A 15,272-nucleotide genomic window follows, 5' to 3' on the forward strand; every position below is an offset into this window, starting at 1 on the left:
TACCGTCCGAAGATGAATGGGGCTGTCGAAGCGGCGAATAAGAATATCAAGAAGATTATTGGGAGGATGACAGAGAATTACAAAGATTGGCATGAAAAGCTCCCTTTTGCTCTATATGGTTATCGGACATCAATACGCACATCTACCGGGGAAACTCCTTTCTCTTTGGTGTATGGCATGGAAGCGGTTTTGCCTATTGAAGTGGAGATTCCATCCCTTCGAGTAGTTCTGGAGGCAAGATTGGAAGAATCAGAATGGACTCGAATGCGTTATGAGCAGTTGAATTTGATTGAAGAACGAAGATTACGAGCAATTTGTAAAGGGCAATTGTATCAAAGAAGATTGATGAAAGCACATAGTAAGAAAGTTCGACCTCGCCGTTTCAGGGAGGGAGAGTTAGTGTTGAAAATGATTTTGCCACCTCAAAAGGATCACCGAGGGAAGTGGACACCGAATTATGAGGGACCATATGTGGTGAAGAAAGCCTTTGAAGGAGGGGCATTAATTTTGAAAAGAATGGATGGAGAAGAATTGCCTAATCCGGTGAATGCAGACGCCATCAAAAAGTATTACCCATAGCAAAAAAAAAAAAAAAGAAAAGAAAAGAAAAAAACTCGCTAGATTGAAAACCCGAAAGGGTGATCTAGGCAAAAATTAGAGTTAAAAGCTCGCTAGATTGAAAACCCGAAAGGGCGGTCTAGGCAAAAATTAGAGCAATAAAAATCCCGCTGAAGTGAAAACCCCTCGTGGGCGCTTCAAGCAAAAATTAGGGAAAATAGAAAATTCTCTACTAAAGTGAAAACCCTTCCTGGGAGCTTCAAGTAACATTGAGATCAGAAAAGGCGTGGAGAAAGCAATTAAGGGGAATTGACAGAGGCCATTAAGAGGATTTGAGAAGAATATGGGACAATTCAGTGAATGACAAATAGCAAGGCTGTACACGGGTGAATTGGTTATGTTCAGGGGTATGCATGATGAGTCTGTGAAGGAGAAGCTTCATATGGAAGTAGTCAGATTCAATAATTGCAAAATGGGGGCACACAAAACTGGGGCAGTTTTGTGCGGAATCAAAGTTATCTCATTTTATATCCTGTAAAGATTTCTGCTATTTCCTTTATTTTTAACCCTCTTGAATCATATATATACTCGATCAGTCTCTCCTGTTATCTATCTATTCTAAATAAAACTCTCTGAGGTCATTCAATTCATTTCTGAATTCCTTATTCATTGCTTGTGTTCTTCACGATTTTTATTGCTTGTATATCTTGCCTTCAGAAATCTCATGTAGTACAAGCATTGCCATACTATTGAATTTATTTGGAAGTTAAGTAAAGTATTAAAAGAATCATGACAAGTGTATCAGGACATTGTTCTTAGCAGGAACTTGAGAGATTTGGTGTTCTTGACTGTAAAGAAGTTAAAAGAAATTAAATGGCGCTAAAAAGCATGGTGGAGCCAAAGAGATTGTGGTGTTCTTAATTCCAAGAGAGCTAAAAGAAATTATATTATGTTAAAAGACATAGCGGGGCCCAAGAGATTTTGGAGCCGAAAAGCTTTTGTTTGGCGTTAAAGGTATGTCGGATTTGATGGAAATAAGATGGAAGCAGTAAATCGATGGAAAGACCAGACAAAAAGAGAATGAAAGATACAAGAATAAGCGTAACATGACAGATTGAGGATAGGGTGGAATCAAAAGATGCAGTCTTCTAATGATGGATGATTGTAGGATGATAAGGGTGATGGTGCTTACGACAATTAACCAAAATCAAATTTTCAAAATGAGAAAAATAAGAGAAAATATAATTTTCTTCATGCATTCATACACTCATGGATATTTTCTTGCATAAATTCAACAAACATTTGGCCAAGCCTGGAATAGCTTTGTGATCCCGTGCCCTTTATTTTTCTGCACCAACATCTGGCCAAGCCGGGAATGGCCTTGTGATCCCGTGCCCTTTATTTTTCTGCACCAACATCTGGCCAAGCCGGGAATGGCCTCGTGATCCCGTGCCCTTTATTTTTCTGCACCAACATCTGGCCAAGCCGGGAATGGCCTCGTGATCCCGTGCCCTTTATTTTTCTGCACCAACATTTGGCCAAGCCGGGAATGGCCTTGTGATCCCGTGCCCTTTATTTTTCTGCACCAACATTTGGCCAAGCCGGGAATGGCCTTGTGATCCCGTGCCCTTTATTTTTCTGCACAAACATTTGGCCAAGCCGGGAATGGCCTTGTGATCCCGTGCCCTTTATTTTCTTGCACAAACATTTGGCCAAGCCGGGAATGGCCACAGTGATCCCGCGCATTTCAGTTGCCGTACGAAACTCGGTTGACTACACCTTTGTTTGTCTTTTATTTCATAAAAGACATACAAAGGGGGGCAGCTGTAGTACCTGGTTTTCGTCCGGCCAAACCAAACAAAAAAAAGAATAATAATAATAATGCAGAAATTCAAAATTCAAGAGCTCATAGGCCCACATGCTTACAAAAAAATTCAAAACTTGTTTCTTGGACCCATAAGCAAACAAAAATCCTAAGGCCCACCTCTTGGACCGTAAGCCCATAAAAATTCAAACCTAAGCCCAAAAGATCTAAACCCTAGAAAATATCTAAAAAATAGGGCAATTAAATAAATAATAAACAAAAGAAAATCCTTAAGAGGGAAAGGTGGTTCCTTTATTAGGGTTTCACAAAAATAAGGAAAAGACAAAAATGTAAGTCTTGAGGGTTTTAGAGAAGGAGAGAAAAATAGGGTTTTGGGGGCATTTTGGGATTTTTTGAATAAAAGATAAGTTAAAGAGGAGAGAAAGGGGAGGCAGCCGGGACACACAACGAAGAGAGGAGAAAAAGAAGGAAAAAGAGAGATTGGGGCAGCCACATAACTAGGAAAAGGGGAGCCGCACAATAGAAAAAAAAGGGAGGAGGAAATCGGGAGAGAAAAAAAGAGATAAGAGAAATAGAGAGAAAGAAAGAAGTAGCAGCCGAAAGAAGCAAGAGAGGAAGAAGGTGTTGAACAGAGGAGAAGAAGAGGTAATAATCTGTATACATCTTTGCAATTCTCTAGTTCTATTGCTTTGATTAGATCTGATCCTTTTGATGGAATCTGTGTTGGGTTTCCATGCTCTTCAATTACATCCTTGCATTATTCAAGTTATGGTGCTGAGATGACACAAGTTTGCACATATTGCTGCCCATTCTCTGTCTATAGCTTCCGGTTTTATTATTTTTGGTCCCATTTCTGCAGTTTTTTTTGATACATATATGCCATACTTGAGGTTCTTAAAAATCTGGTTCGTCAAGATTTTGTTGATAATGAATGTTTGAGGTCTATATATGGTTTGCACAGATTTAAAGGAAATGTTTGTTTGCGTTCTATAATTTATTTGATGTACGTGGTTTGTGGGTGTATGATTGATGTGAATGAAACATGGTCTGTGTATGTTTATTCCTTGGTTTAACATCTAGTTTTGGCATGCTTGCTTCTTCACAATGATGATGTGTAACCTGGATGTTTAGTATTGATGTTCACAATGGCAATGATAAGGTATTCATTCTCTGGGAATGTAATCTGGCTTTCGTGTGTATTTGGATGCCCAGTATTGGTCCTTGCTTTGATATATGAATCTTTTAATTAATATGGAACTTATTTGGTAAAATCTTGATTTACATTTGAGTATTCCATTTGACCCCATTATTTTTGTGTTTAATGTTGGGGCTTGGACCGGGCTTGATCCCACTTGGGTCGAGGGGAGCACTTAGAGGATTTGGATCGGGTTGGAGCAATGGGCCTCGCGGGCAATATTGGGTTTTTGTACATTTGTATAAATTTCATTTTTTAATTTTATTATTTGTCATGTATTCTTGTAAAATGTAAGTCTTGTAATAGTGTAGCAAAAATAGTGGATGTAAAATAGAAAATGCATACATGATATTCTAGGATGTTAGAAGCATATAGAAATGAGGAATTGATTTCGTGAATGATGATGGCGTTAGAATGCATGCTTTGGACTTTGATTTCTCACACTATGCCATGATGTTTAGATGTATGCTAGGATTGTTTGAATGCCATGAAAATAAATGCAACGCGTTAGTCATTAGAATTAATCTAAGCCGTCTCACTTTAATAAACACACCAAGATTAATTTACGGAACCATTATGTTTTCTTTGAATACCAAGGAGCCTTCAAGATATTGGGGTTCCATTGGCATTCATCCAAAACATTTGGATTTCGTGGACCCAGAAAGCAAATATGTTTTTAGGGATTAAGAGAATTTATTTAAGGACCCAAAGGGGGGTTTAAAGATATTTGGCCTGTCCGATGGGCCTTAAATGGATTCTTTCTTTTCTCATAAAGAATATAATTGTGAGTAAGGCTTGAATTGAATATTTTTTCATCGATCGTGGGCCTTTTTGGTGCATCAACCAAGTTCCCAAAAATCTCTTCTCCAAAACCATCAAAACGCATTCCCATGTTTCTATCCAAATAGCCTTTTTTCCAAATCATCCAAAACATCAAAACCCACTCCGATATGGACTTTTCTCATCCAAGACCAAGTAAAACATTTTTGGCCAAGCTGGGATTGGCCATAGTGATCCCGTGCACCCTTTTTCCTTCTTTTTATCAAAACCCATAAAAATAAGATTTTTAAAATCAAATCTTGGTCTAACATTAATGGAACATTTCCACCCATTTGATAATACATGATTTTCCGGGCATATGGAAAACTCATTAAAACATTTGGGACATACAATCATTCCTCACATCAAAGTAGAGCCAAATAGGGAAACATTTTTTTAAAGGTAACCGTTTTCGGGAGTTGTGGGGTGCCTAACACCTTCCCCATGCTCAATAGACCCCCTTACCCACTTTTTTTCGTAGACCAAAATGGATGTCCAATTGCATCCTAAAAATCAATTGGTGGCGACTTCATTGTTTTTAAGCCGGTTGCTTCAGAAGCACTTTCCATCATGAAAATCTTACCAAATTTGCAACATTACCCATGAGAAGTAGGGGTGGCAAAGTTTTATCCGGTCCAAATGACCGAATTTGTCCGATTTGGATTAAACCAAGTTTGGACACAAGTTATATGTCCAAAATTTGGATCCAAACAAAAAAAAAGTTGTTTGGTTTAAAACCGGGCCCGGGTCCGGGTCCAAACACATTAGCTTACTTGTCTGAACTCTAACCCGGATTAGTTTATTGTCCACTTACTTGTTTGGATTTAAACCAATATGGGTTTGGTCAATTAGGTACGTTCGAAATCCAATCTGGATTAGGGTCCGTACATGTAAATATTTCGTAAACACATGATGTTGTCCAATCTAGAGCCGACCCATAACCGATTTTTTTTGCCACCCCTTGTGAGGACTCTAGGTTTCGACAATCCATTAAGCCAATCGAGCTTCAGAAATCAAATGATTCTTCGAGTTATCAAACTTAACGCAAATACAAAACAAAGTTGATCTCATCGAACAAAAAGATTCAGGAGCAAAGATTTTATCCGACTTGCTTTCACCTGGGGTAACTGGTAATAAGTAAACAAATACATGAGCAGCTTTTACAGGATATTGTCAAGCAATCTGTGTAACTAGACACAATATAATCTAACAAGTAACCTGAAGCATAACATAAATTCTTCTATGAGCTTTTTACACATAAGGACAAAAACCAAAAATTGTATTTTAACAAGGACAACTTAAAAGAATTTAGAAAAAATTACAAAACCTACAAACTTACTGAAATGTCCCTATATATATTAAAAACATGTTGCTTCCTCTTCCTCCTCATTTTCTCTCTCTTCTTCTTCCTTGATGCCGACAAACGGAAGTTTATCGTCCAACCATCGTTTTCGACGAATTAACTATCAAAATGAAGCTCTAGGTCAACCCCACCAAAGCCCAGTCATCACCGACCATCGTTTGGAAAAAAGCTCAATTCGGCCAATGTGGCCAACATCGGCAACCATCAACACTGCTAATCAACTCCATAGACCAAGACGCATCACCTTTGATGTTTTATTACTTTTTTAATTTTGTACTCTTTTTTTTCTTGTAAAGTTGGATCTGAATCTACAGATATGATATCTGTTTTAGATATGTTGATATTATATATGTTCTGATATGTTATATGTTTTGGATCTCCAAATAGATAACATTTCATTAAAGACAGATAACATTACGACATATATCAAATTAATCGAAACAGATAACATATCAGCTGCAAAACCAAATTTCGAATATATCATAATCAAAACAAAAAAACCTATAAAAATCACCACAGAACCTATCGAAAATAATGATGTGATGACAAATCGAAGGAACACAATAAGATCTACAAGCCTTGTAGTGAATATGAGCATATATGTTTTCGAATATAACAAAAATCAGAACGAAAAATTACAAAAAATACCATAGAACTATCGAATAAGCCATGAGGGGTGGAGACAAAAGCTATTGACGATAGAGATGAAGTTTTCGGCAGAGGTCAGAGAAGCATCGCGTGTAGGAGGCGTCTGCCATGTTTGAGGATGAAGATGAGGGCATTTTAAACAATAGAACTATATATTTTTTTTAACTTTTTTCCTTTATGGAATAATGTTTTAAATTTTATGGATTTGATGAAACAACATATTTGACTGTCCTTATTGGAATAGAACTTTTAAGTGAGGGACTTATCACTAATTTTCCTTGCTTCTATATTAGATCATGGTCATGGTGTGTGGATGTTAGTATGGTTTCTTGGTGAATATCAAGTCATGCAAACTGAGGAATCCTATAGAGAATCAAGTTTTTTCAATTAAGGAGTGCATGCAATCGTGAATTAAGGACTAATCCTAGTTATTAGTTTAGTTTTTTCCCCTATAATAATAGCTTTATATCAAAGGCTACGGTTACTTGACTTTCCTAGTTATTAGTCAATTAGAACTTAGGAGACTTTGGCTATAAAAGCCAACCTGTTTAATGTTTTCCGTCTCGAATAATTATATCAAAAGACGAGACTTGTTCTCAAAATTCTTTCTTGTTCTGCACCCGTTGGTCCAAGAATTCATAATTGGTGCTTTCTTTACAAGATTCCTTTCAATGCCATTCTAGAAGGAACAAAGCGAAGCCTTGGAAACCAACCTTCAAGCCATCAATTTAGAGGTACAAACTGAAATTGAAGACATGCAACAATGGATGGCTCGCCTAGAGGAGGTGATCATGAAGGAGCTTAGAAGAAAGTACGGAAGTAAGCGATCTAGCAAGGGAAACTTAGCCCATGCATCAAGCAGTGAATCGAGTTTGAGGTGGAGACTTCTTCCGAGGAAGAAGACATTGTTGTCGCAAAAATCAGGATAGAAAAGGCACACGAAATATTTCTAACCACCAATAAACCAAAGATGAACGTTCCATCTTTCAAAGGGGAAGATCCGGTGACATAGCTTAGTAGAGCAAATAATTTTTTTAAGTTCCATGAGATCAAGAAGATGGATAAGGTTGATTATCAACTTTCCATCTTTCAAAAGGGAATCCAGTGACATAGCTTAGTGGAGCAAATCAATTTTCCATGAGATCAAGAAGATGGATAAGGTTGACTATGTTGCTTTTTTCCTAGATGGAGAAGCCAACTTATGGTGGCAATGGATTAAGTGAATTTTTTGAAGAAAAAAAGAAAAAAGAAACGGTGGAAAGATTTCAAAAGAGAGGTGTTCACTAGGTTCAGACCAACAGGGTATGTTGATCACGATGAAGCCCTTCACAAGTTAAGCAAACAGGAGAATTACGTGACTTATTGAAAGAGTTTGAAAGGCTTTCAAATTACGTACACGGGTGGCCCGAAAATGGTCTTGTAGGGACTTTCATTGGAGGTTTCAAACCAGATTTGGCAAGAGAAGTTAAGGCGAGCTAGCCATGCTCAGTGAAAAAGGCTATTGTTAGTGCTTGATTGGAGGATGAATATCTAGCCAATATGAAGCAGAGAAGAAAAAGCGAGCAACGATGAGCTTCCATACCTTCCTCGGAGTCACAATGCCTGCAGCCTAATAGTGCAACCCCAAATTCTCTACCACTCAGAGTTAAAAGACTTTCGTGGGATGAGATGCATAAGCGTAGGAAAAGGGGATTGTGTTTTAAATGTAACGAAAAGTTTATGCCAAGACATAAAAGTAAGGTACCCCAAGTGTTTATGATTGGGACTCATGAAGGGGACAGAGAAGAAGTATTAATAGAAGAGGAATGCACGACCGAACCGACTAGGGCAACCTACCACATGATATCAGTACATGCTTTGGTAGGAGTCAGAGGTCCTAGAACTATGAGGTTTCAAGCACATATTCAGAATCCCCAAGTGGGCATTCTAATCGACACTAGATCATCGCACAATTTTATAATGGAACAACAGGAAAGAGGCTTCAACTACCAGTTAAAATCCATCGAGGCATTTGATGTATGTGTCACTAACGGTGAACAATTATTCTATGATGAGATATGTGAACAAAAATAAAAGGAATCCATCTATGTGTTGATCTGTTAATTCTTACTGTGGTCGGGCTGGATATTGTATTGGGTGTGCAGTGGCTGGAAAGCTTAGGTAGGGTTGTGTTCAACTACCATCACATGATGATGGAGTTCGCTTGGGGAGATATATAGGTGTGTGAAATTGACCATGCAGCCACCAAATAGACCTAAAATTATGCACATCCGGTGTTTGGAGAAGATGTGTAAAGGCATTTGTTTCCTATAATAATAGCCTTATATCAAAGGCTACAGTTACTTAACTTTCCTAGTTAGTAGTTACTTAGGACTTAGGAGACTTTGGCTATAAAAGCCAAGATGTTCAGTGTTTTTCAGTATCGAATAATTATATCAAAAAACGAGACTTGTTCTCAAAACTCTTTCTTGCTCCACACCCTTTGGTCCAAGAATTCATCATTTCCTGCAACAAAATGACAATGTGTGCATTGACGCAATTCTTTTAGGTTTTTGTTAGAAGATTTAATTCCTCTGAGAACTTCTATTTCTCTCCATTGTGCAAGTAACTGTCAGCTTATTGATAATTACCCCAGCCTTCAGAAACAAAAAACCAAAGGCTGAGCCTGAAATTAATGTTGAGGTGGGTTACGAAAAATTTTTGCAAGGGTTCGGGGTCTGGGACCCCTGAATTTTTTTTAGGACTATTTATAATAGCACAACTACTTGAAATAATATTACAGATGAACAACTTCTAAGTAAATATAAACAATTTTAGCTATCAATAATGTAATGTCAGTCACATATCTAATTAACAAAAAATTATCTATGAAATTCAATTGTAATGTCATATAATCCGCATGTCTGTGGATTAACTCCTCCTTGAAAGCGAATTCTTAAACTATCTTGCACTTACTTTTGAACTTTTAACATATTTTTTAGTCTTGGAAAAAAAGAACTTTAGGACCAACCATGTCGAGGGGATGTCAATTATAGGGTTGTTATGGTAATGGTAATTACCGATTTACCATATCGATACCGACCCATTGGTTATCGATTTTTCGCATGGATTGATATACCGTTACCAATAATACGGTATGGTAAATTTGTCGACATAATTGGTACTAGTAATGGGTGTGAGCTTCCAACCCGTCGGTATATAATATACAATATTTATTATTTTTACCAATGCAATATTTATTATTTATTATTTACTATTTACCGATACATATATACAATATTTATTGTTTATATTTATATTTTTAATTTTGTTTAATGTTTAACCATTAGATCTATTTGTCAATTACATAAGGACCCTTAATATGTTAGGGTTTATTTAACTTATTTATCAAAAATCATATTCTCTCTGTTTTCTCACTCTCTCTTGTCTCTTTCTCTGTTCTTTATACATGACAATACATAAACATAATACGAGAAACAAAAGAGATCAAAATCTGTATTCTCAGTCAAAATCTCTCTTCTGTGCAAGTGCATTTCTAATTAATTTTCAGGTGAGTTCTCCTGTAAGAGAACTAGCAGCCCTTCCTATGGCTCTGGCAACCCTCCAGCCCTTCTTATTTGATGTAGTAAATTTGCTTATTTGAATGGTTGTTTGTAAATTTAGAAGCACTTGTATTGTTTTAGAGTTTCAGGTAAATTTGCTTCATTTTTTAGATCGGTAAATTTATCGATTACGAGCTACTAATACCGATTAAACGGTATACTGATTGACCATTTACTGGTAATGGTAACGGATACTAATTATGTCATACTGATGTTATCGACAACGGTAATTTGTGTTTGGTAACGGTTATCGTTATCGTAACAACCCTAGTCAATGATATCTAGTTGAAAATTCTTTTTTTGACTTTGACACGACACATGCGCTCAACACGTAAGAAATATCTATTAAGTAATTTGACATATGCACGAAACACCTAAGCAAAATACATCATTTGACATACATAAATGGTCTTATTTAATACATCCTTTCACAAGTCGGTGAGTGGAATAATACATGTTAATTATATTTTAAAAAAATTGTGCAGTCCCCTTCCCTCCCTTCCCTTCCCTTCGCCTTTGAAATCTACCATTGAGATTTGGGAATGGTAACAAGATATGGATGTCAAGGGTAAAGTCTCCATATTCTTTAAATGGATTATCACTTCCAACTACAGAATCTTATTTCGGTTTTTGCTTTAGTAGGACAGAAACAAAAGCACATTGTGTTGAGTTGTAATTGCACTTCTCGCAGCAAGATTGTGAGGGACAGGGCTAAAACAAGAGGAGTGGGGGTGAATTGTGTTCCCAAATTCCAATAGGAATTCTCATAAACCAAATTAAGCACTTTAACACAACAAATGTACAAAATACTCTAGAGACCCTAGCTCAATTTTAATCAAAGTGTATGCAAATTTTCACGAGTAGTCTAGAGTGAAGATGTGATGCACAAAGTAGATTCACACGGATTCAACAATCAAAACCCTAATATGCACCCCAGGGGTAGATTTGAACCACAAGTGATTTCACAACTTCAAACACCAAATCAATGTATCAATCAACCCTATAATCAATTAATCACATATAAATCACAATCTCATGCAATCCTCAACATACAAGGGCAGGAATCATATTTTGCACAATATATCTCTAGGCTATCTGAAAACAAGTTTCGAGCAAGTAGGGAAATATCAATCAAAGATAGAACAAGTCAAGGAAGCAAAGTAAAGCACGAGAGATATTTTAGAATGGTACAGAGCAACCCTCATACGTCCACTACCCAAGTGGTTTTGCAAGTTCACCAATAACTTAGGTTTTTAGGCAAGCTAACCCCGAACTCTTACAAGGTTTATAGAGTACTTTAAACTAGAAATTTCAGAAGACAATCTTCAAACTTCTCGATCTCAAAAGGTATTCCCTGGTTGAGGTCTATTACAAGATAGGTTTGATTTGGTTCACTCTAGTATTTTACACTAAGCAAATGGAGAGGAACCCTCAGCTTTATAAGAGGATGCTCACGGGTAGAGTAGGTATTCTAGCACAAGGGGGAACTTACTCTAACGAGGATCTCACAGGATGAAATACAAGAATAGATGAAGAAATCAATAGCTTGGTGATCAAAAGAAGTGTGCAATTTTATGGGTAGAAGCTTTTATAATCAGCAATGGAAGTCTTGAATATTTGAGAGTTTTTCTTGATAATTTTGGTAGCTTACTTCTCCAAATGACAAAGAGGGCTTCACCTTTCTCTTCATTTCAAACTTTGAATGATCTCAACTGTAGGATGATACTGATCTTCAAATGATAGCCCCTACTCACAACATCAAATCTGGTCCCTAGATGAACTTGTGCCAAATAAATCCTAGCCACTCCTTTTTCTAGCCGTTTCATCTATTCAATTCAAATTCACACACGCTTTTTTGGTCTCTAATCAAAACTTCACTTCAATCAGAAAAAAGCTTCCAAACATGACTTATTCTCCTTTGGAAAAAAATCCTTGAGGACCGGCTCTATGCTTTTCAATGTATGTACAAATCGGGTAAAGATTCATGGGGTGCATTCTCCACCAAATATTTTAGCTTCTTTCCCATTTCAATTCAAATCTTTTCCCCTCAAATGCTTTAGCCTCCAAAGATACCAGCGGCCATATAGAAGCTTTCCAAGATATTTTCCAAGGCAATTATTGTTTTAGAACAAAGATTACACCTATATAAGGTTATGGTCCAAGTTTCAAGTCAATCGGACTTGAATTTGTCAAGATATGACAATTTTAAGTCCACAATACTAAGTGCGCAAATAATGTCATTTCTAAGTAACTATTTTCAGCACTTTAGAAAATGTCAAATTTCTAGTAAATAACACAAGACCTACACTTATTATATTAGGCACAAACCCTATGTAAAACCCCAAACTTTCAATAGGGGTATAATTGAACTTGAATGGAAATCTTTGTGGATAAATAAATAAATTAAAGGAAATGGAGGAAAAAAATAACTTCAGAGAATTTAAGGTTATAGTTGGAATTATAGAAAAATACCTAATCCTATGGTGTACGTTATATAGACTCATCTACTCACTTATTATATAAAAAAAACCTAAACCCACCCTTTTGGCAACCGCACAAACCCAACCATCTTAGAAAGTCCACAACCTCGGGAAGTTGTCACCGGAGGTGACCAAGATTTGGTAAGCTCTATGGTTTCCTATCATTCTCTGTTAGTTTGAATTGGTTTGAGTTGTAATGGAGTTTTGGTATTGGTTGATGAGTTAGTGACACCAAGGAGTTGGGATTTCGTAGAGTTTGAGATATGAGGAAGGTTAAATTATTGGATGACTGGTACCATGATTTAGGTGAGCTCCTCTCTTGTTTTCTTTCTCTCCAAATCCACGGTCAATAGTTGCTTGTGCATGTGGGGTTAATGGGGTGGGATCTGGGTAGCCTAGAGGTGATCCCTGATATGCCTAAGGGCAAGAGTATATGAGAACCCACCCACGGCAGCCATGCTGCCATCGCCGGGTGGGAGTGCACAAGTGACAGACTCACAATACGTGACTCTGTTGCAAACTAGTGATAAGCCTATCGCCTTTGATCTAGGTAAGTAGTAATTTGGCCATGATGATGTGTCCAAACCTATCCCACGGTTGGTCCATAATATGGACTTGGCCTAGGTGGAATCTAATGAATATATGGCTGACAAATTGAAACTGGGCCCATTAGTTAAAAAATAAAATAAATGGGACCCAATTGTCATAATGTACGTCGATATTTTTATAGGAGATCGAGAAGACATTGTACGCGATTAAAATTTTGTGCGCCGCTATCGATGTAGGGTTTTGATCTTTTTGGACTTCCAAATAACCGACTTTTCATTTCAGTACAAATTCTAGATATTATTCTCGTCGGTATTTGCTTGCTCCTTGAATTCCTAAATATCTTTTATATTAAGAATTATTAGTATTTTGTTGTCTCTGACTGATTCGTCCAGAGTTTGGTTGCGGTGTTGTGATCAACTTTGATTTTGTAATGGTATGTAGGGGTTCTACATTTATTGGCCTATTGTGCCTGATATTCTTCTTTCGTATGATTCTGTGAATCGCTCCTTTCTCTTGACTAGTACTTGATTCATTCTCGATTGTTTTGTGTTCCATTATTGGAAATCGGGGTCGTTACTTATTTCGTCTTATCGTTTGGTGATCTATATTCATTGGTCTCGCAATAATGCAACTGTTGATAAATTCCTTTTGGTATTGTTGATTGTTCATGATAAATGTGCTTTGATATTTGATTATATCTTCATAAATTTATGTGTAAATCACATAATAATATTTTGAATTTGATTAGGTTCTTCGTAGAGCCTTGCATCATATTTTGGAAAATAAATATTTTCTAAACAAAGATTGAATTGTTTTGGGTGCATGAAAATTTCTATTGAAGACATGCATCATGATTGATTGGTTGGTTTGGATGGGTGTTAATGGTGCAGTTGGCATTAATGCGATAGCATTGTTGTTTGTCTGGTTGATGAAGAATTTGTAGTGTTGGCTTGTTGTTGTTAATTTGTTGTTTGTTGTTCGCTATGTTATTGTCATCTGGCCAGTTGTGGTTTGTGGAGTTTTATGGATGGTTGTTGGTGTCACGGTCTCTAATGGTTGTTTTGAACTACTGTGTGCTGCTTTCATGAATTGTGGATGGTTTTTGTGTGCCACGACCTCTAACGATTTTTCAGAATGTCGTGTGCTGCTAGCTTTGAGATTTGTGGATGGTTTTGAGTGCCACGACCTCTAACGATTTTTCAGAATGTCGTGTGCTGCTAGCTTTGAGATTTGTGGATGGTTTTGAGTGCCACGGCCTCCGATGGTTGTTTTGGACTGCCCGTGCGCTATCTTTGAGAGACATGGATGTTTTGAGTGCCCGACCTCCAATGGTTGTTCCGGACTACCGTGCATTGTTCTTGAGAAATGTGGATGGTTTGATGCCACGGCCTCCAATGGTTGTTCCGGGCTGCCGTGTGCTACGATTGATTATGGTGTTGGATGGATGGTTGTGTTGAAGCTGTGATGTGTATGATTGCATGAGTATATTGCTAGTTGATATACAACGTGTTGTGGGTATTAATTGTGGAATGATCATATTGATTATTGTCTGTCATTTTCATTTTTGTTGTTTTAGTTGTTGCGTGTTGGGTCTAAATTAACCTTACTAGCAAGTGTACTAGTCGGCAACTACAGCACAATGATAAGCAAGGGTCGAATCCACAGGGATGGTGTTATATCTAATCCAAATGTATATTTGTATGTACGTATGGACAATGCAAACAAAAGTAAAGTTCAACTCAAGATTGTTTGGTTGGGTAATTAAACTAAGACAAGCAAATACCTAATTAAAGGGAGACACATTCATAATCAAGTGTTTCAAGAAGCATAATCTACTTGACATATTATTGTCTAAGCAAATTCTCCAAACAATTTCATCCAAAAACCTAAAGTGTTGGCCAAACACCACAAGCATGAAGAAATTGCAATCAAACATAGAAACACAAGATTTATACCCAAATCAACTCATATATATGTAAATCAAGTCATAAACAAAGTCATCAAACCCAAGGCTTCAACCTAGCCTTGGCAAAAGAGGTTTAGTTACACATAATGAGAGAAAAACACAAGAGGAGAGATGAGAAAATCATGAATAAACCCAATTAGTTGAGTAAATCCAAGTTGAGCTGAAGAATCTCTCCTCCTAGCTCCAAGAATCGCCTTCCCCCTCTGGTTTCGCTCTCCAGAAAATCAGTTTTTGGTCAAAAGTTCCCTGCGGCTCGGGCAATTCGCG

This window comes from Tripterygium wilfordii, chromosome 8 (assembly GCF_013401445.1).
Source record: "Tripterygium wilfordii isolate XIE 37 chromosome 8, ASM1340144v1, whole genome shotgun sequence".
Lineage (NCBI taxonomy): Eukaryota > Viridiplantae > Streptophyta > Magnoliopsida > Celastrales > Celastraceae > Tripterygium > Tripterygium wilfordii.